Source organism: Pan paniscus, chromosome 6 (assembly GCF_029289425.2).
Source record: "Pan paniscus chromosome 6, NHGRI_mPanPan1-v2.0_pri, whole genome shotgun sequence".
Classification (NCBI taxonomy): domain Eukaryota; kingdom Metazoa; phylum Chordata; class Mammalia; order Primates; family Hominidae; genus Pan; species Pan paniscus.
Window position 1 is genome coordinate 154,876,385 of NC_073255.2, and position 21,432 is coordinate 154,897,816.

A 21,432-nucleotide genomic window follows, 5' to 3' on the forward strand; every position below is an offset into this window, starting at 1 on the left:
ACCCCGTCTCTACTAAAAATACAAAAAATTAGCCAGGTGAGGTGGCGGGCACCTGCAGTCCCAGCTACGCGGGAGGCTGAGGCAGGAGAATGACGTGAACCCCCGGGGGGCGGAGCCTGCAGTGAGCCGAGATCGCGCCACTGCACTCCAGTCTGGGCGACAGAGCGAGGCTCCGTCTCAAAAAAAAAAATAAAAAGGCCTGAGGATATTAGAATTCCTAAAAACCCTGAGATGAGTGATACAATGGGGTGGTATAAAGTTTACTGAATGAGCACTTCTTTTTCACGGCTAAGAAGATCTGCCAGGGTCCTGGTGATGGAGTGAGCTGCTCAGAAGTGCTGGCTTCTGGAGAAGTGCAACGCACTAGTAGGTTTTTTCTTCAAGATTACATTAAAACTATAATATCTAATATTTAAAAGGAGAAGCCTACATTTTAGTGAATTCAGAATTATTGACCCCCCGGGTCACCTCATTCAAACTGCCATAAAAGCCTTCAGGAGTCTGGCTTTATTGACAAACAGACAAATGAAAACAGCTCTGCTGTAAACTACTTACTGGTTTTCCAGAGAAAGTTCCAAATGATCTCGGATAATGTCTCTCCTCTCCTCAAAATCCTTGGGTGGAGCAGTTCTCGACCTTGGCCAAGATAAGATTCACCTGTGAAGCCTTCGAAAGTCCTGCTGCTTAGGCCATATTTCAGAACAACTAAGTTAGAATCTCTGGGGGTAGGACTCAGGCCTTAGTTTTTTTATAGCTCCCCAGATGATTCCAATGGTAGCCAAGGTTGAAAACCACTACTGTAATACTTTTCCATTCCCAGGTGACTCGAATCCAAGCTCCTTAGCTTGGCATTTACATCTTGCCACAGCTTGCTCTCATCTATGGTTTCAGCCTCATTTCCTACACTTGCAGAAAGACTAACTAGTCTTTCTTTTCGCGCATTGCTCACTTGCTGATGAGGTAGATCCCCGTGTTTACTTCCACTTATCTCACCTCTGCTTATTCAAATTACATTCATCTTTCAATACCCAGATCAACTGGTAGTACTTTCACGGAGCTTTTCTGATCCCCCAGTGTGGTTGTTTTCAACATGCCTGCAAATTCTTTCCTACTACTCCCAAAAAAGGTGGAGTCTAATTCTCTTCCCTTTAAACATGGGCTAGCCTTAGTGAATTGATGCTAATGAATAGAATGTGGTAGATGTTACTATAAAGTCATACTATAAAGAAAGGCTGCATGAAGTCATACAGCTTTCGCTAGGCACTCTCTCCAGACACATGCCAAGATGGAGGAAACAGGTGAAGAGCCCACAAAAAGACAGGGTGAGATGCCTGAGGAGCCTCAGCGATTCCAGCCCACCAGCCCTTTGAACCTAGTCACCCTCAACTGCCAGACATGCAAACAAACAAGTCTTCAGATGACTCCAGACCTCAGACTTTGAGTCATCCAGCTGAGGCCCCAGACGTCACGAACCAGAGACAAACTGTACCTGCTGTACCCTGTCGTCATTCCTGAGCCACAGAATAGTAAGTGGGTATTGCATACCACTAAGTCTTGGGAAAGCTTGTAACACAGTCTTAATAATGAAAACTCTCATTTTTCTTTTATCTCTGTCTTGCATTTGGTACTTAACCTATTCTTTCACTGTTGTTATTACTAAACATACCCTATCTCCCATCCTAGATCACTAGGTCTTTGATGGCAGAACCTACAGCTTATTGATTTTTGTATCTTCCACAATGCCTTGCCCTAAAATGTGCTCAAAATTTGAGTGAATTTGTAAATTCCAGTATAGACAAGAATTAGCCCTGTGAAAGCATCATTCTACTTTTGTCTGTCTCCAAATTCCTGGCTATAATTGTCAACTGAATTCACCTGCTTTAATTAAATTAAAAGCATCTTGTTACATTGAGATAATACAAAGACTACAAAAGGAAATGTTGAGACTAACAATGTACAAGGCAATGATAGTGACATATAACTAATAAAATACAATTATATATAAGTTCAAATAATATGCATTATGGATCTAGCGTTAACTTTTCTAACCTTTGCTCTCCTAGGAACTGATGACATTTGCAGTTCTGTGGCTAAGGGGAATGTTTCTGACTGTGTCTGGTTGCATCTTCTTCTTGTCTTGGGCTGGATGTGTCCCTCTGCACGTAGCATCCATGTCCTGCTTTGCCTCTGCTGGAATGTTTGTTCTTTGTAAGTGTTTTGTTTCATTTTTGTTTTTCTGTTTTGTCAAATGCAGAGTTATTTGTTTTAAAAGGCAATGTGACATGGTAGGGAAGGCTGCACTCCCTGGGTTGAAATCTGGGGTTGAAGTTCCATTGGCTGATCTGCCTTGGGCAAACACCTGCACACTTATTATAGTCAGCTCCTTAACTGTAAGGAGGGAGGGGAATTCCTATCTTACAGGATTGTTAAGCTAAATAAATGAGATTAAATACATACAGTGACTTGGTAGTGATGAGCACCTAGTAGGCATTAGGTATCTTATCAATTCCCTTCAGTTTTTAAGGAGAAATTACCTTAGATTTAGGATTTGTGTCAACTTTATGTACGAGGAAATTCACTTTTCTCCAACATACTCCAAAAAATGGTGGCTGTACCTATGGCTTTGAAAAGACTTTGATTGGTCTATTTCTTTTTTTCTGATTTCTTTCTCCCTCTCTGATCTGCCTGTCTCTTGCTGAGATGAACTAAGACAAAGTATTATTTCAGCCCCAGATATGTTGCCATGAAGAGAGACGTTTTGAGGTAGGTGTAATCTAAAAAATGCTACCCTACTGAGCTGACATCTTTTGGTTCCATGATACTTCCTATGTTACCATTCTAAACATTCCCCTGGCTGTAGTTTTTAGAGTAGAGATTAGCTATATATCAATTTTACTACTACTATGTATAGATTGCAAATCAATTTGAAAAAGTATAGGCCCAAGAGATTATTAGTATCAGCTCTCTCCCTAACCATTTTTCTTCACTTAGAGTTATCATATTTGCCCACCCATCTTCCTCTCCTCATCATTAATTCCCAAAGTCTGGTCAAGTGTTACAGTGACATACCTCTCAAATCTTTCCATTCTTCCTACCCTCCTACCACTAACATGATGAAGTCTAGACCCATGCTTCTCAAACTTTAATATGAATTTGAATCACTAAATGAACTTATTAAAATGCAGAATCTGACTCATCAGGTCCGGCTATGGTCCAAGATTCTACATTTCTAACAAGTTCCAGGGTGATTCAAATGATGCTCTTGTTCTAGGACCACATTTTGGGTTACTAAAATCTAGATTACAGCAGTAACCTCATTCATGGGCTCCCTGACTCCACCCTTGCCTATATCATTCTTGACAGTAACAACAAAGTAATAAATTAAAATATAAGTTTGATAACATCTCTTTCTTACCCCCAGTTCTAGCTCCACCCATGCTACCATTCTTTTCAATGGACCCCTATAATTGTCAAGATGAAGTCAAACCTCCTTAGCATTGCTTATGAGGCTTTGCAAGTCTTCATTCTTGCTTGCCTCTCTAGCCCCATTTTGCTCTATTTCTTCATTCAACAAACATTTGAAGAAATGCTGCTATGACAGACCCAGAACTCAGTTCCTACTTGTCTAAGGGCCAGCCACAGCCAAGAGCTTGCAATGCCCCAGCAGATTTTTCCTGCTTCTAAAACTTTTCAGGTGCTGCTCTCTTTGTTTGGAATATGCCCATCCCTCCCCTGCTCCCCTGTCCCAACCTTTCTAATTAAAGCCTCCTTATCATTTAGGACCACACATGGGGAGGACCTCTTCTGAAGACTCCCTCTACCCCCATTTAAATGCCCCCTCTGCATGAAATCTATTCATAACTTCTATTTTGCACAGTGTCTGGACAAAGTAGGAGCTCTGAAACCACTTGACTTAATAAATATTAATATCATTTAGGGTATTGTACTGTAATGCGCTGTGTATCTGACTATTTCCCCATAGTAAACTTCTTGAGAACAGAAACCATTAGTTTTATCTCTAGTGGTGCCAAGGCAACTCCTTAATATTTATTGAACACATGAATGAATGTGTGCATACACGAATGAATTAGAGGATGACATAACTTATAGACATAAGCAAAGTTATATATGGATTAAAATGTTTAGCATGAGAAACTAATAAATGCCAAGGCTCAGGAATGGGCTTAATAAGAAGGAAAGATTGGAAATAAGCTGAAAATAAGGAGAAAAGATTGGTGTTTAGGTTTCTAGGTTTTGGAGGGGGAATAAGAAAGGTTGCTATAGGTAAAATTCCTTGTTATTTAAGTTTGGTAGAAGTTAGATGCAAGCGCAACCATATGGGAACAAACACTCTTGAACAAAGCAAAGAGACCCTACAGTTGCAAATTCAGCCAAAATCAGTTTTCACAACTACCCAGATGTTCTGCTAATGTTTAAAAAATTATCCAGTTTTAAAGTATTCACAACCTAGTAGAGGGGATAGCCAAATATGTTATCAATTAGGGAGTGTTTCAAAGGGAAGACCAAAGAGATATAATTTGAGCATGTCTTTCATTGAGCCATAATAATAACAAACACACTCCCAGATATTTGTACTTTCCTCTCATTCTTCACATATTATGTATTGAGTATTTCTATGGGCAGGTTCTACATTGCAGAAAAGATATTTTCTGGTGAATGCATGACATAAAAAACAAAAAGCAAACACACACACACACACACACACACACACACACACACACACACACACGACAGATCAGCCCTTGCTTTCCTGGTGGTTTAAACTGACAACAAACATGGCAGAACAGAGAGCTGTAAGTGCCACAGTAGTGTTAGGGGCACACTCCAGTGGGGCACAGATAAGGACATCTCATTAGACAGGGCTTCAGGAAATGCTTCCTGCAGTCCTTGCCACAAAACAAAATAAAACAACTGTTAACATTTAAAATGAAATGAAATCAACCAACCAACACAAATCCAAACTCACCAACCAACCAAACAAGAAATCCAAAAACTGTTTATAAAGAATCTTCAAAGTTATTAAACCAGAGATGGGATTCTTCTTCATAGTCCTTCCCTTTTTCCCTCTCTCATGTTTTTAGCCTTCTTGAATTTTTTTTCTCTCCTGCCCCCTCATCTTTGCTCTTCCCTCCTCACACCTCCTCTCCCCACTTCCAGTCTCTACTTCCCGCAAGTAACTAATGGAAGGTGGTGGGTGTGGATGAAGTTGGGTTAAATCCCCTCCAGGGGTGGATTGTGTGAGAGGACGAACTGTGGGCTCTGATTCCCAGGAAACTGGTGGGGACAGAAATTCCGATCTGGTCCCAGCAGCCACCAAGTGCCAATCTTTTCCTTCCCAGCTTGGATTTGGGGCCTTGGTACTTGAAAGATAAGCAAGTCCAGCGTTTGACAGGAAATCACCCAGGGTGGCGAAGGTGGGCAGGTCTAGGAGGCCCCAATCCCATGAGTCGCCAGGACCCAGGCACTGAGCCACCATCTGGGCTGTCTTTGTAAGCAGATAAGAAAAGTCTGCACCTTCCTAGTTCAACCACGGAGCTTCTATTTTTAAACATTTATATATTTTTATTTTATTTTGTAAAAGTTTTATAAATTTTAGTATTTTAAGTCTTTGGTTTCTGAGATCAAGAAAAATAAGATAGATTCTGAATTTTAAAAGTAATAAAGTATTATCTAAATAAAGACCAGATGGCTTTGTCATGTGGTTCTACTACGGTATACCCCAAGAGTAACTTGTATATGAGACCTTAGGTGGTCATCAATCATGACAGAGAGATTTTAAAGGTTCTCTATTGTCTCTGAACTCATTTACAGCAGAGTCAAAAGCAGGGTGAATTAAATGCTTTCTGTACACATATAAATATAAATAGAAACTATTGTAGAGTTTCTATCTTACAGAATGTCATACAGGGGAACATTTCATTTCTAGATTCTCTTATAACTGGTGATTGTTAGTATAAGGAATACTCTTTGGAAAGCTTTTTCTCTTTTTGTATAGAATACTCATAGAATATGGAAAAGAGTCCAATCAATAACATAAAGTTGAACTGCCAAGACAGAGTATTTAGAGTAAGAAGAGAGGAACTGCCAAAGATATAAAGATGGGAAATCCACAGGTGGGCTCTGATGAGGAACTTGTGAATGTAAGCAGTAGGAATAGTCAGGGAGGGAGGAGAGAACCAGAAATTGGTGCCATATAACTCAGGGAGAAGAAAGTTTTAAGGAAAATGAGCAGAGCCTCAAATTCTGTATTTTCAAAACATTAACTCATGAAATTACCTCTTAAAATTCACTGCTTAGAATTCAAGGATTGTCTACACAGGAATGACTCTCCAATATTTAAAAAATTTTGAAGTTTGGACGTTCTTCCAAAAATTACGATTTAGAAAGATTATAGCAAAATAGAAATAAAGGAAATGCTCAGGGCAATTAGCCTGACCAGTGTGAATTTGTCTCTTGTTAATACAACATGATTGTAAGTTTTAGGCCAGTCTTTGTCAAGGTTTTATGTTGGATTGCCAAACATCCTCTCCTCAAAGTTTCCTTTCTTTTATTTATTTATTTTTTTGAAGACAGGGTCTTTCTATATTCTCCAGGCTGGAGTGTAGTGGCTAGTCACAGGCATAATTATAGCACACTACAGCCTTAAACTCCTGGGCTCAAGGAATCGTCCTGCCTCAGCCTATCAAGCAGCTGGTCTGTAGGTATGCACCATCATGTCTGGCTAAAGTTTCATTTTAATCTCCTCCAAATAAAGAAGCTCTTCAGAACTTTCTGAGTCTCATGTCTATCATGTCTAGTAAGCAGGCTGGTGAGGAAAGCAGCAGCTTTCGAAGAGTGGGCAAGAAGAACCAATAGCATTTCATTTTTCCCTTTAGGTCTGTTCCCTTTTCTCCAGCTACAATTACTCTCCCTGAGACCCTGAGGCCCACTGAGGGTGTTTACCATGTTGCTCTATGTTACGGATGACAGTTTTTTGTTTTGTTTTGTTTTGTTTTTTGAGATGGAGTCTCACTCTGTCGCCCAGGTTGGAGTGCAGTGGCATGATCTTGGCTCACTGCAACTTCTGCCTCCTGGGTTCAAGCAATTCTCTTGCCTCAGCCTCCGGAGTAGTCCAGATTACAGGTGCCCACCACCACGCCTGGCTAATCCCCCTGCCACTAAGGCATTGCTTTTTTTTTTTCTCAGTGAAGCTCAGGTATTAATTGGAAATGAATTTATCCTAATGGCTTAATATCTTTGCGGGCAACATTCTTCTTGATAAAGTGCTTACCCTGAACACAATTCTGCTAGCCACATTACATTGCTCAATCACTGAGTCAACTCATCTACATATATCGATATAAGTAAATCTCTGTACACATTTAGTTTCCAATATCACTACTAAGAGAATTACTGACAGCTTTCATCACAGCATGTGCTGACCCATGTAATAGCTACTTGTGATAATGGATTATGTAAACCAAATAACTTTTAAACTTTTCATTTGAGACTCACACATACTATAAGTCATTATTCAAAATGAACAAGGTCTATATTTTGTCTCATGGGAGCTTTGATTACCATCCATCTATTTGCATAAGTCTTTACAGATAACAAAATTATCCAGTTAGATGAAGCATTATTCCTTTAAGCGGTGTACTTCATTTTAACCATTTTCATTGTAAATTTAAGAAAATAAGTTTCACATTGTCTATATTCCTAAATTAGAGGTAATATGGTGATCATTTAGGAATACCATTATAAATACCAGTAAAGCTCTGTGTATTAACATTCCTGGGAACATTTGCACCTATACAAACTGGCCTTAGACTGATGTGTTTTATATTATTAGATGTGATTTTTCACAGCATTTCTGTATTTTATTTTTCAGGTTGTCATCATCCCCCACTTTTCATTGTCACATGCTTGCCTACATCAGCCCTTTGTTCTCTTTTCTATTTTGCCACCTCAACTCAATCATGAATTTAGATTATCAATCTTAATAGGATTGTGTGTGCATTAAATGTAAATAAATATTGTGTAAACAATTGGTGTAAAAGAAATACACAAACTTTGCTGCATGGACAGTGTGGTATTGAGGCTAGTTTCTCCCAGTCCTTTTTGCTTTCCTCCTGTGCCATGCATCTTCAGCTCTGTCCTGAGTGGGAGCAGAGGGTGACTTTAAGGGTGACTAACCTCCAAATGATTGAGTAACTACTGAAGGTAGAGCTTTAAGAGTCTGGTATCTGTTATCATTCGGAATGTTTCAGAGTCCCAAATGCCACTTAAGAAGCATTGATACAGAATAAGTTCCATGTATGGGAGATGGGACAGAATTAGCAAAGTACCATTAACCTTTTACAGTAGCAAAAGAAAAGTCATACCATGATTTATGTGAATTTAAATGCAAAAGTGGCTCAGTTCTTGTGATGCTATGATTTTCTGTGATATTCAGATGCTCCTTGGAAACTGTATGTCCAAGGGAAATCAAGAAAGAGAAAGAAAGAGACAGAGAGAGACAGAGCGAGAAAGGGAGAAAGAAACGTAACAATGCTGTCAGTAAAATCTGTAAGACATGCAAGACATGTATTCTCAACGGGAGTGAAAACTGGCTCTCTAGAGGAGATGAAAAATCTTATCATTTCAATGTATAAAGTGCAGATATACATACAGTACATAAATAGATATACGGCATATCTGTGGTATTAAAATTTCATAGAAAGTGGCATTAGGAAAAAATGTTTAAATAAACTCAGGGGAATGATATGAAAAAGAAGTTGAGAAACACTGTTGTAAGACATGAAATACGAGACTAGCACCTCATAAAGAAGGATGTGGTGCTGGGAGACATGGGCAAGAGAAGCAGGACCTATAGGCATCCACATTTGCATGTTCACCAAATGGTCCTGTCTTCCTCCCCAGCTTCCTTTCACTCAGTCACCTGCACAGCACCTTTTGTGCTAGCTGAACCACCTGCATTTCCCCAAGGTGGCATTCTGCTTCTTGCTGCCGAGCCTTTTCACATGCTGGTCCTTTGACCTAGGATTATCTTCTCTCCTTTTCTCACCTGCTAACCCATTCTTAAAGATGCAACTCAAGCATCATCTCATGCTGGAAACTTTCTAGAGGTATGCAAAACAATAATAACAAAAAACAAGCGAAACCAAAGGAAGAAGCATAGGTTGATAACAGGCATATTGTGTCATTTAAAGCTGCTGACTTTGAGCAGAGACTTGAATGAAGTGAGGAAGACAGCTATATGAATATTTATAGGATAAATGTTCCACATTAGAAAAAAATGCCCTGAAAGCAAAGCAAGTTTGTTAGGCTCATGAAGGAGCTCAGTGTAGCTGAAGCCAGCAACAGAGAAGGAAATTTACAGGAAATTAGGTTGGAGAGGTAAGGAAGTGTCATACTGTATAGGGCATTGCAGTGTTAGGAATTTTCTACCCAGTGTGGTGGAAAATTATTGGAGTATCGAGAGCAGGGTGTATCATGGGCTGATTTGTGGATTTAGAGGCTCCTGTTGGCTACTGTATGAAGAATTGATTGTACAGGCACAAAAATCAAAGCAGGGAGGCCAGTTAGAAGTCTAATGAAATAGTGTAGTGAAAATGATGATCACTTAGACTGGCATGCTAGCAACCAACTAGGCAAGAAATAGCCTAGAATTCTATGTGTCCCTCCATTCACTGGACACAGAAAACAACTCCCCAGATTGCAAGTTCAAATACACAACTGCTAGAAACCTTGTCCAACTACCCCGGGTTGATTAGCATCTTCCTTCTCAGGACTATGAAAACTCTTTGTATATTCTTTCATTATTGCACTTTCCTCATTCAATTGTAGTAACTTATGTACCATCTGTCTACACCATGTTACCAGCTTGTTGAGTATTTTGTATTTAGTCATCTTGGCATCTGTAAGGCCCAAGACAGTATGAGGCGCATGGTAAAAATAGTCAACATCAACAAGTGTTTACAATTTTCTGAGCATTTTATAAGTGTTGTTTCATTTGATACAACAAGGCAATGAAGCAGGTACTCTTACTATCACATTTTCAAATGAGGAAATGGAGGCACTGGGAATTTAAGTGACTTGTCTAAGTCCATACAACCAGTAGAAAATGGTGGCAGCAGTCCTCAATCTCATCTCTCTAGAGACTTCACTTTTAACCATTTTCCAATTCTGCCATAATAAATGTTTTGTTCTTGAACCTCAGAGAGAGATCCTGATTTAGTATGAAATTAAAATTAGCTTGAGTAGAATTATCAGTAGTTATACAAAAATCTACTTCAGGCCTTAGTGACACATCCAGTGTCTCTATACCATTATTTTTCTGGTTTAAGAGACACTGGTTTGGGTTAAAATTCTCTGAGGCTGAGGCTCACAGGAGTACACTTCTGGGGTAGTTTGGTCTCAGCAGGCCTTCATGATGCCTCAGAGTACAGCACACAGTTTATTACATTTAACTAAAATTTGCTGTCCTTCATCCATTGCTGAAACTGCTACAGACCTACTATTAGTTTAATTTTTAAAAATCTGGCTTATTTTCCTAATCATAGTGATATCTGTACCCTTCTATTCACCCAAGTGTCCTTTGAAATGATCACTTGTGCTTTTAATAACTCACTAGATATGAACGAGGCACAAAGCACAACTCATTATTGGATACTGCCACCTCACACCATTTTTGGAACAAGACAAGGTGTAAATGAATAAACAAGTAACCAACCAAACCCACGACTTTGGCTTCACTGTCACAATGTGCTGACTAAACTTAGTAACTGCCGATGTGAAAACATGTTCCCAAACCAAATGCATGGTAAGAACCACCACTACCACCTGTGCTCAATCAAGAGAAGCGGGAGGATTTTCTAAGCAGGTCAATTGCCTTTCTATCTTCAGATTGACAGAACACAGTTAAAATTATTAACATAATGTGTCTCTTCATTCCTTTCTACTGTGAAAGAGATGGGTGTTTCTTGTTTTCATCCCTTTGTTCCTTTCCTTTGCTGACATTGGATGTTGGGCTTCCATAGAAAACTGGGCAAAAGAGGTGCATTGCTTTTCTCTTTTGGCTTACACTATGCTGCAAAGGCAGTCTTGTTCTCTTCACCTCTATTTTTCCCACCCACTCCTCACTTGTGATTCCAGAAAGCCTGCTGTCTTTAAATCTAATCAAGCCTTCTGGAATTATTCCCAACCTCTGTGACAAACATTAAAATACAAATATTAGCAGGGAAACTGTAATTTTTAGGTCCTCAGAATTAGAGGGCTGGTGTTTACAGTCTTTATCATCCTTTCAACACACTCCAAAGACATCCTTGGCTTTAAAGACAATGCTGTGCAGTATGGCCATTTTCACGATATTGATTCTTCCTACCCATGAGCATGGAATGTTCTTCCATTTGTTTGTATCCTCTTTTATTTCCTTGAGCAGTGGTTTGTAGTTCTCCTTGAAGAGGTCCTTCACATCCCTTGTAAGTTGGATTCCTAGGTATTTTATTCTCTTTGAAGCAATTGTGAATGGGAGTTCACTCATGATTTGGCTCTCTGTTTGTCTGTTGTTGGTGTATAAGAATGCTTGTGATTTTTGTACATTGATATTGTATCCTGAGACTTTGCTGAAGTTGCTTATCAGCTTAAGGAGATTTTGGGCTGAGACGATGGGGTTTTCTAGATAAACAATCATGTTGTCTGCAAAGAGGGACAATTTGACTTCCTCTTTTCCTAATTGAATACCCTTTATTTCCTTCTCCTGCCTGATTGCCCTGGCCAGAACTTCCAACACTATGTTGAATAGGAGCGGTGAGAGAGGGCATCCCTGTCTTGTGCCAGTTTTCAAAGGGAATGCTTCCAAGGTAATTTACAGATTCAATGCCATCCCCATCAAGCTACCAATGACTTTCTTCACAGAATTGGAAAAAACTACTTTAAAGTTCATATGGAACCAAAAAAGAGCCCGCATTGCCAAGTCAATCCTAAGCCAAAAGAACAAAGCTGGAGGCATCACACTACCTGACTTCAAACTATACTACAAGGCTACAGTAACCAAAACAGCATGGTACTGGTACCAAAACAGAGATATAGATCAATGGAACAGAACAGAGTCCTCAGAAATAACGCCGCATACCTACAACTATCTGATCTTTGACAAACCTGAGAAAAACAAGCAATGGGGAAAGGATTCCCTATTTAATAAATGGTGCTGGGAAAACTGGCTAGCCATATGTAGAAAGCTGAAACTGGATCCCTTCCTTACACCTTATACAAAAATCAATTCAAGATGGATTAAAGATTTAAACGTTAGACCTAAAACCATAAAAACCCTAGAAGAAAACCTAGGCATTACCATTCAGGACATAGGCGTGGGCAAGGACTTCATGTCCGAAACACCAAAAGCAATGGCAACAAAAGCCAAAATTGACAAATGGGATCTAATTAAACTAAAGAGCTTCTGCACAGCAAAAGAAACTAACATCAGAGTGAACAGGCAACCTACAACATGGGAGAAAATTTTCTCAACCTACTCATCTGACAAAGGGCTAATATCCAGAATCTACAGTGAACTCAAACAGATTTACAAGAAAAAAACAAACAACCCCATCAAAAAGTGGGCGAAGGACATGAACAGACACTTCTCAAAAGAAGACATTTATGCAGCCAAAAAATACATGAAAAAATGCTCATCATCACTGGCCATCAGAGAAATGCAAATCAAAACCACTATGAGATATCATCTCACACCAGTTAGAATGGCAATCATTAAAAAGTCAGGAAACAACAGGTGCTGGAGAGGATGTGGAGAAATAGGAACGCTTTTACACTGTTGGTGGGACTGTAAACTAGTTCAACCATTGTGGAAGTCAGTGTGGCCATTCCTCAGGGATCTAGAACTAGAAATACCATTTGACCCAGCCATCCCATTACTGGGTATATACCCAAAGGACTATAAATCATGCTGCTATAAAGACACATGCACATGTATGTTTATTGCGGCATTATTCACAATAGCAAAGACTTGGAACCAACCCAAATGTCCAACAATGATAGACTGGATTAAGAAAATGTGGCACATATACACCATGGAATACTATGCAGCCATAAAAAATGATGAGTTCATGTCCTTTGTAGGGACATGGATGAAATTGGAAACCATCATTCTCAGTAAACTATCGCAAGAACAAAAAACCAAACACCGCATATTCTCACTCATAGGTGGGAATTGAACAATGAGATCACATGGACACAGGAAGGGGAATATCACACTCTGGGGACTGTGGTGGGGTGGGGGGAGGGGGGAGGGATAGCATTGGGAGATATACCTAATGCTAGATGACGAGTTAGTGGGTGCAGCGCACCAGCATGGCACATGTATACATATGTAACTAACCTGCACAATGTGCACATGTACCCTAAAACTTAAAGTATAATAAAAAAAAAAATACAAAAAAAAAAAACCTAGGTAAATAAAAAAAAAAAAAAAAAAAGACAATGTTGTGTTTGCAGATCCCAGAGGTAGAAGGTAGCTGAGTTACTCTGAAAACGAAGAAAAGCACCCTCACCAGGGCCAATGTTCCACAGCTTTTTATAAGCATTGCTTTTTGAAAGTGGGATCTTGTGGGATCTCATATTTGCATCTTGTAACTTTTTTTTCCCTAACAATCAGGCTATTTTTGGCCAGAGAGACATAAAAACGAACAGAATAAAAGAAAGAACAGAGCCTAAGCTGGAAATGTACCTACTCACAGCGGGAGCCAGCAGAGCTGGTCTTGGGCATGTTGGGACATTGGTGAAAGCATAGCACTCAGCTCCACTGGCTTCTCTTTTTAAAAGGTGCCCTCCTTCATCTTCCTCACTCCAGGGATAACTCCTTCCCATTCCCTAGGATTTCTTGTGTCCCTAACAAAACCTCTTTACAGAGTCAATAGAAAGTGTGATGATGTGGTATATTGGAAACAGTACTCAATGTACAAACAACTAATTCCTGGCCTCAATTTCATCATTTATTAGCAATTTGACTTAGGGCAAGTAGTTCAACTCTGACTCTTCTTAGTTTCCTCATCTATAAAATGGGATCCAAACCCAGTTCACTTCACAAACTTATTTTTAGGATCCAGTAAGAAAACATACAGGTGTATTCTATAAAATCTAAACATTGTACAAATATAAGGCATGATTCATTTCTGTTTTATGTCTTGCACATGGTGCTTAGTGGATACTGATGATTGCTAAATGAAAGCTTGTCATTTGACAAATGTTATCATTCTACGAATGATTTATAATTCCACAGGAGTAAATCTGACATATTTGGAAAGGGAAATATACTAAAGTCATTCTTTTTGCAGTCAGTTGAATAATCAGATTTGATCATTAATATCAATTATTAGGTAACAAGGGGCTGGTACACTTTGGGTAACTGCAAACAGTAGACCATTCTGGCCATTTTAATTGAAATGATGCTGAAGTCACTTATGGTTCTATTACCAAATGGTTCTAACCTCTTATGGGTTCCATTCCTTACCAGAAATGCTGGAAAGTAAAACAAAACAACAAATTATATTCTGAGATCCCCTTGAAATTGGGCAGGTGTGTAGCTTAATTTGGCAATCAGATGAACCCACAGTGAGATTTGGACATAGAAGTGAGTGCATGAGAGAATGGACATGTGCCTTGCAGCAAGTACAGTGGTGAAGACATCTAGGTATTTCAGGGTTAGCCATGGCAGAGTTTTAGCCTCCAGTTACTTGATTTGCTTGGGTCTAAACTTTGAAATGAGTAAGAAATCACTGCCTTTATTGGAGGCTACCTAGAAATGACTAGATTATATCTTCCTCAACTCTAACTGGAAATAAGAGTCAGATATTATAGCAAGCAATGAAAAAAGTAAAATTATATTTTTGCTCAACAAAGCTTGTGAGTAGGAAAATCTTGTTACATCATCTGTCTTGAAGATGGCTGCAGATCAATACATGTAGATTAATGACATTTTTTAGCTGGCTGTATAATGTATCCACACTTTTTTCTTCCTACTTAGGCACCTCCATTTTTCATTGAAAACTTGGAAAGAATCATTTTTAGAAGCTGCACAAGATTTCATTGTATGTATACACCATGATTTATGGATCTACAGCTCCATTTTTACACATTTCTGTAACACATTTTGTACTATACTAAAAACGCTGTACTAAAAATATTTTTGACATTTTGAATTATTTCCTACAAAATATTCATAATTAAATTTTATGTTAATGCTTTTGATCACTTCCATATTCTATAAGACTTCAATTTTTTAAGAAAAGCTGTCTAAAGAATATTCCTTATACTAACAATCCATTTACAAAAAGAAATTAGAAATGAAGTATTCCACCTTTATAGCATTGTCTAATATTTTATATTTATATTTTACAATAGTTTATAATTCTCCAGAAAACCTTTGTTTACCATTTGTTCAACTTTGCTGTAAATGAGTTCAGAGAGAATAGAAAATCTGTAAACTTTCTCCTTGCTAGCTGCCAGGAGCAGCTTAGGATTCTTACTCTCATGGGACAGAGTCCATAGTTAAGGTCTTGATTCGGAGTCTGCCCCCCACCCACCAACTCTCCCTTCTGAGAGGCTTCACCCCAAAATTAGTTAGTTGTGGGAATTAGACATTGAAGGATAGGAAGGTCTGCAGGGGAGGAAGGGAAGGAAGGAGAGGAGAATTCAGGAGAAAGAGAGAAGATGAGGGGGCAGGAGAGAAAACAGTGAAAAAGGTAAAGAGGTAGGAGAGGGGAGAAATAGGGAAGAGTTTAAAATAAGCTGCATCCAAATATTGTTCTCAGATGTTTAATTAATCCTATCAGAAATGCAAATCAAAGCCACAATAAGATATTATCTCATGCCAGTTAGAATGGCGATCATTAAAAAGTCCAGAAACAACAGATGCTGGAGAGGATATGGAGAAATAGGAACGCTTTTATCCTGTTGGTGGGAGTGTAAATTAGTTCAACCATTGTGAAAGACAGTGTGGTGATTCCCCAGGGATTTAGGACCAGAAATACCATTTGACCCAGCAATCCCATTACTGGGTATATATACAAAGGATTATAAATCATTTTACGATAAAGACACATGCACACGTATGTTTATTGTGGCACTGTTCACAGTAGCAAAAACTTGGAACTAACCCAAATGCCTATCAATGATAGACTGGAAAAAGAATATATGGCACATATACACCATGGAATACTATGCAACCATAAAAAGGATGAGTCCATGTCCTTTGTAGGGACATAGATGCAGCTGGAAACCATCATTTTCAGCAAACTAAAACAAGAACAGAAAACCAAACACTGCATGTTCTCATTCATAGGTGGGAGTTGAACAATAAGAACACATGGACACAGGGAGGGGAACATCACACACCAGGGCCTGTTGGGGGATGGGGGGCTAGGGGAGGGATAACATTAGGAGAAATACCTAATGTAGATGACGGGTTGATGGGTGCAGCAAACACCACAGCACGTGTATACCTACGTAAAGAACCTGCACGTTCTGCACATGTATCCCAGAACTTAAGGTATAAAAAAAAAACCTTTCAGGGCTTTTTGTTTGATTGGTTGGTTAGTTTCATTTTTGCTTGTTGTTTTGGTTCTTTTTTTAATTAGAAGAGCTGTTTTATTTCCCTTTTGCTGCAAGGACTGCAATCTTTCTATCAACAGCAAACTGGAGATTTTCTTTCAGATGAAGCATTTCTGCTCCTCTTCATCTTCGTTAGTTTCCCTGCAGGCAGGTGGAACGGCCATGCAGCTCTGGTTGTGCTCATGTCATCACTGTCATGTTGATAATCCACTCACTTGGCAAGTGTCTGACTAGATATAGCAGCATTGTGGCCTAGCAGCTTCACTAAGCCATTACACAGATGCTAACTGGCTCTTCGGGCAGAGCAGTGGTCTAGACTTGCACACTGGGCCTTGGTTTCTCTTGTGCATGCATTGAATAATTAAGTGAATGTTCTTTGAAATCAAGTTATAAATGGTTCAGAATTTGGGTTGTTTAAATCATGAAATATTTTGTATCACTTCAAAAATAAGAATACTGATGTTTTAATTTACAATAACATGAAATGTAAAAAATCATACAGGAATCAGTAGACAGAGGCCTTTTATTCCTGGAGCTGCACTGGATTTGGAAGTGTGGGTCTGTGAGGGAGAGAGGGGCCAATAGAAGAAGAAAGGGTGAAGAAATTTACTACTCTACTTTGCTGCCAAAAGAACCCCAGATACTGATACTTCCTTCAAAATCAGGACATGCTGACTTAATGAAACTGATTCATAAGCCACTCTTGGCCATTTAATTCTTCATACTATAGATATAATTCTATATGCAACGTTTTTATGTGCCAAAGGAGAAAATGCTCCTGCTTATTTTTATGTGATATTTCCAATTAGGTCATTGTTAGAAGTGGCATGGAACTCTATTTTATTTTCTTATGGTCTGATACAACTTTAATATGTAAACAACATTGATACCATGAAGAAAGAAATGGCTGCCTTCTTTGTCAATGAAATATTAAAAATCTTGAATTGTGTAAGAGTTAGGACATAGAAAAGATTAAATGTTCAAAACAAACTCTAGGTCTTAAAGTACCAAAAAAAAGGGGGGAAATATTCATGGATTTAGCTCATACAAATATGTTTCAAACTCTGAACTTATAACATTGGTGAAATATACTTTCCATTGCTGTGTATGCCTTATAATTGATATTTTTTCCATTATAATATAAAACATCAAATCCTACAGTAACTCCTTGAATATGCTGTTCACAATTCTGGCTTTACCACTCAGAGCTTTGAGAACATTTTTGTAAGAATTACTCTTCCTAAGAATCAGAGTGACCTAACAGCTTGCACCATGCACTCCCAATCTGCTGCTGTTTGAATGTGTAAAAGATTAGATCGTTTCACTCCTCAAGTAATGAAATCATTATTTTCATCAATGGTCTTTTTTTCATAGTAATTCTCTGCAAATATTCTGAAATGTTTGTGACTAATAATAAACTCCTTTACAAGCAGACCGCTCTGCTTTCTGTTTTTTTTTTTTCATAACACCATATTATGCTAAAATACTTTTCTCTTTTTTTATTTTCCCACATATTTTAAAATGGTGGTTCCAGGGGAGTGGAAAAAAACACTGGGCAGGACATCAAAAGATCTGCAGTCAAATCCCAGTTTTATTATTTACAAATTGTGCGACCTTAGGGAGGTCACTCCTTAACCTTTGATCCATCCTTTCTGTACTCATGCAAAACATGGATATAACTGTAACTGCTATATCAAAGAAAAAATCATGTAAGTTAGAGTACGTTGTAAATCACAGAGTGATTTTGAATCTAAAATATTATCTGAGGGCTCTTGTTTCTCCTGTCTCTCAACTTTGAGCCTTCCTCTTTACCTTATCTTCTCTCAGAGTTTCTGTATTGATGACAAATAACTATAAAACTCCTATTGTGACCTCTGTTTCTAGCTTCAGTCACCGGTTCAACTGTCCAGACATTATAACATCCTCAAGGTCATGGAACTCTTTTCTATGTCTTCGCATGTCTCAGACCAACCAACCAGAACAAAACTAGGGAGACTGTATTTGCTCATTCATAATTTAAATAAAACCTCAATTTAACACATCAAATCTAGCCGTTTTTTTCCCAAACCTGGATTTTCTTTCTCCAAACTTTCCCATTTTTCATAAATGTCACCAATACTCTGGAGGCACCTGAGAATCCAAGGCATTGTTGTTCCTTTGTTACCACTTTCAGTATTCAGTCTGGCATGAAGTATTTTTGATTCTTGCTTTTCTGCCCTCTTTTGTGTCCCTCTCCTTCATTCAAGTTTCCTACCAGCATCCTGGTTTATATTTTTATTACTTCCTGTAAAGACTATTACAATAGTCCCTTGGTTTACATCTCCAACCACGAGTTCTCTTTAATCCATCTAGTACCTTGCTGCCAGATTCCTTTTCTGAAAAAAAAAATTGTAAAACCAGGTCTGAGAGTGAACACCTAGACAAATTCAGACTTGTCTGAGTTTGCCTGATAGTTACATAAGGAACTTCAGATCTTCAAAGGTTACCGTCACCTGAAAAGAAGGGAAATTCTCAATAGTTGTGATAGGCAGCCTCTAAAATGGCCCCTGTGATCTCTCCTTTCTGGTATTCATACCCTTATGTAATTCCCTCCCCTTGAATGTAGGCTGGACCTACTGGTTTGCATGTAACAAACAGAATATGACAAAAGTGAGGAGATGTCATTTCAGAGATCAATTTACAAAAAATAAACAGTGATTTTCCTCTTGCTTGCTCTCATTCACTCTTTTCCTCACTTGCTCTGAGAGAAGCCAGCTGTCATGTTCTAAGCTACTGTATGATAGGCCAATGTGGCAAGGAGCTGGTGTCTAGTCAATAGGAGACCCGAGCCCTGCCAACAGCCATGTGAGTAAGCTTGGAAGTAGATCCTTCCCCAGTTGAGCGTTGAGATGACTACAGCCCTTGTTAATATCTTAACTGGAGCCTTAGAAGGGACCCCAAGCCAGGGGACCCAGGTAAGCCATGCCTAGATTCCTCACTGACAGAAACCATGAGATAATAAATGCTTATTGTTTCAAGCTTCTAACTTTCAGGATAATTTGTTATGCAACAATAGATAACTAATATAACAGTTTAGTATGTATAAATCCACCTTGTTTTCTGGTCTCCTCCTTATCCCCTACAACTTGTGGTCAGAGCCCAGGGAGCAACAGGCTGTGATAATAATTTTCAACAAGACTCTGAGAAGAGAGAACCTGCTACTTCATGGACCAAGTAACAGAGTATAATATGAGTGGGAGTTATCCCACTTCAGCAAAGGGACTAGGGAGGAGCTGAGTGTTATGGCCACCAGAAGTACATTAAAAGCAGGAGAGATGACCATGATCTGGGTGCCACAACGTCTACACCAGAGATGACAGATGATGTCTTAGCAATGGTTCAGGACACCTGCAGCCATTGGTAGGGTCTATCACAGGGAGTGGGAAGGAACACAAGATAGGCAGGAAGAAGCCAATCAGAGTTACTTATAATACACCTCAGAGTCTTTCTAAATGACTTGAGGAAAGCTGGTACAAAAGCCAGAATGCATCTTCTTTGTTTCTTTTGTACTACTGGGGCCCCATTAATCCTCCACGTAGGTGGAAGTGTGGGAAATATGAACCTTACCTGCTTCCATCATGTCACCTCACTACTCTTTATTGTCTATGTTTGAACATTCCAACAGTCAGCTTCTAATTCTGTTCTGTCCCATCTATATTCAAATGGATGTGCATTCTCTTAATGCACTGCATTCACTCTCCCCAGCCTTCTCACTGAATATAACTGTCCTCTCACTCCTTAACTAATGCCTATCAATGTTCAAAGTAGAAGGGAAATCTTGTCTTACTTTCCATGTATCATGCAAAATGATTTCCATGATTCCTCTGTGAGTATCCACCATGAAATTATGAAAACTCAATCTATCAATTGAGTATAACAATTGATTTAGAACATGCCTAGTATTGGTTGGACATTCCCAAAAATGCACAATACATCTATAACATGGTCACTGCTCTTAAAGTCTCTTAATTTTATTATAAAGGGAAAACCTTCTCCTGTGAAGCAATCAGAGAACATAGATATATCAGCATATCAGTGGTTCTTTTATAACAAGTCAAGTTGCTGCTCAGAGTTGCTTACTTTTTAAAAGAAAATGAGGTTAAGAAATAAGAGATTAAAATGTTTTTTGCTATTTCCACCCTCACCTTGATATCGATTATAAATGGGAACTTCTAGGCTGTAGTGCTGGCAAAGATGGTTGCCTCAAAGGTGGTCTCTGCTTCAAGCTGATTAATGAAGTTATTCCTGGTGAGACATTAATTTTACTGCTGTCAGCTGTCTGTCACTAAATCCAGACATTTGGATTCCAAAAAGAAGTCTTGAGGGAATAGGAATAATGTGAATGAACTAATTTGGCCAACATATAAAATTCATGTTGTAACTAGTTATGTAATACCTGCTAACACATTAATATGCCCCCGTCTTCCACTGGGCCCATATGGTTTAAGAAGCAGAAACCCTGCATTCCTTAAACTTATTTCATAAGATGGTTTCAGTCTATCACCAAATAGTCCTTTCATTGTTTGTAACTTGCCTATCATGCTTGTCCCTGAAAAAGAAAATACTTTTGTTAGGGAATAATTACAAGTTGTTAATCATTGTATTATAAATAATATTTTAAAATATCACTGGATATAATTTTCCATTCTAGTAATTTTTGCTGTACTCAGCCCTTTACTCATCAAAGATGAAGTGACCGTTACTTGAGAGCATGAGCAGAACCAACCAAGAACAATGTTTCAAAATAAACTAACAGGAAGTTAACTA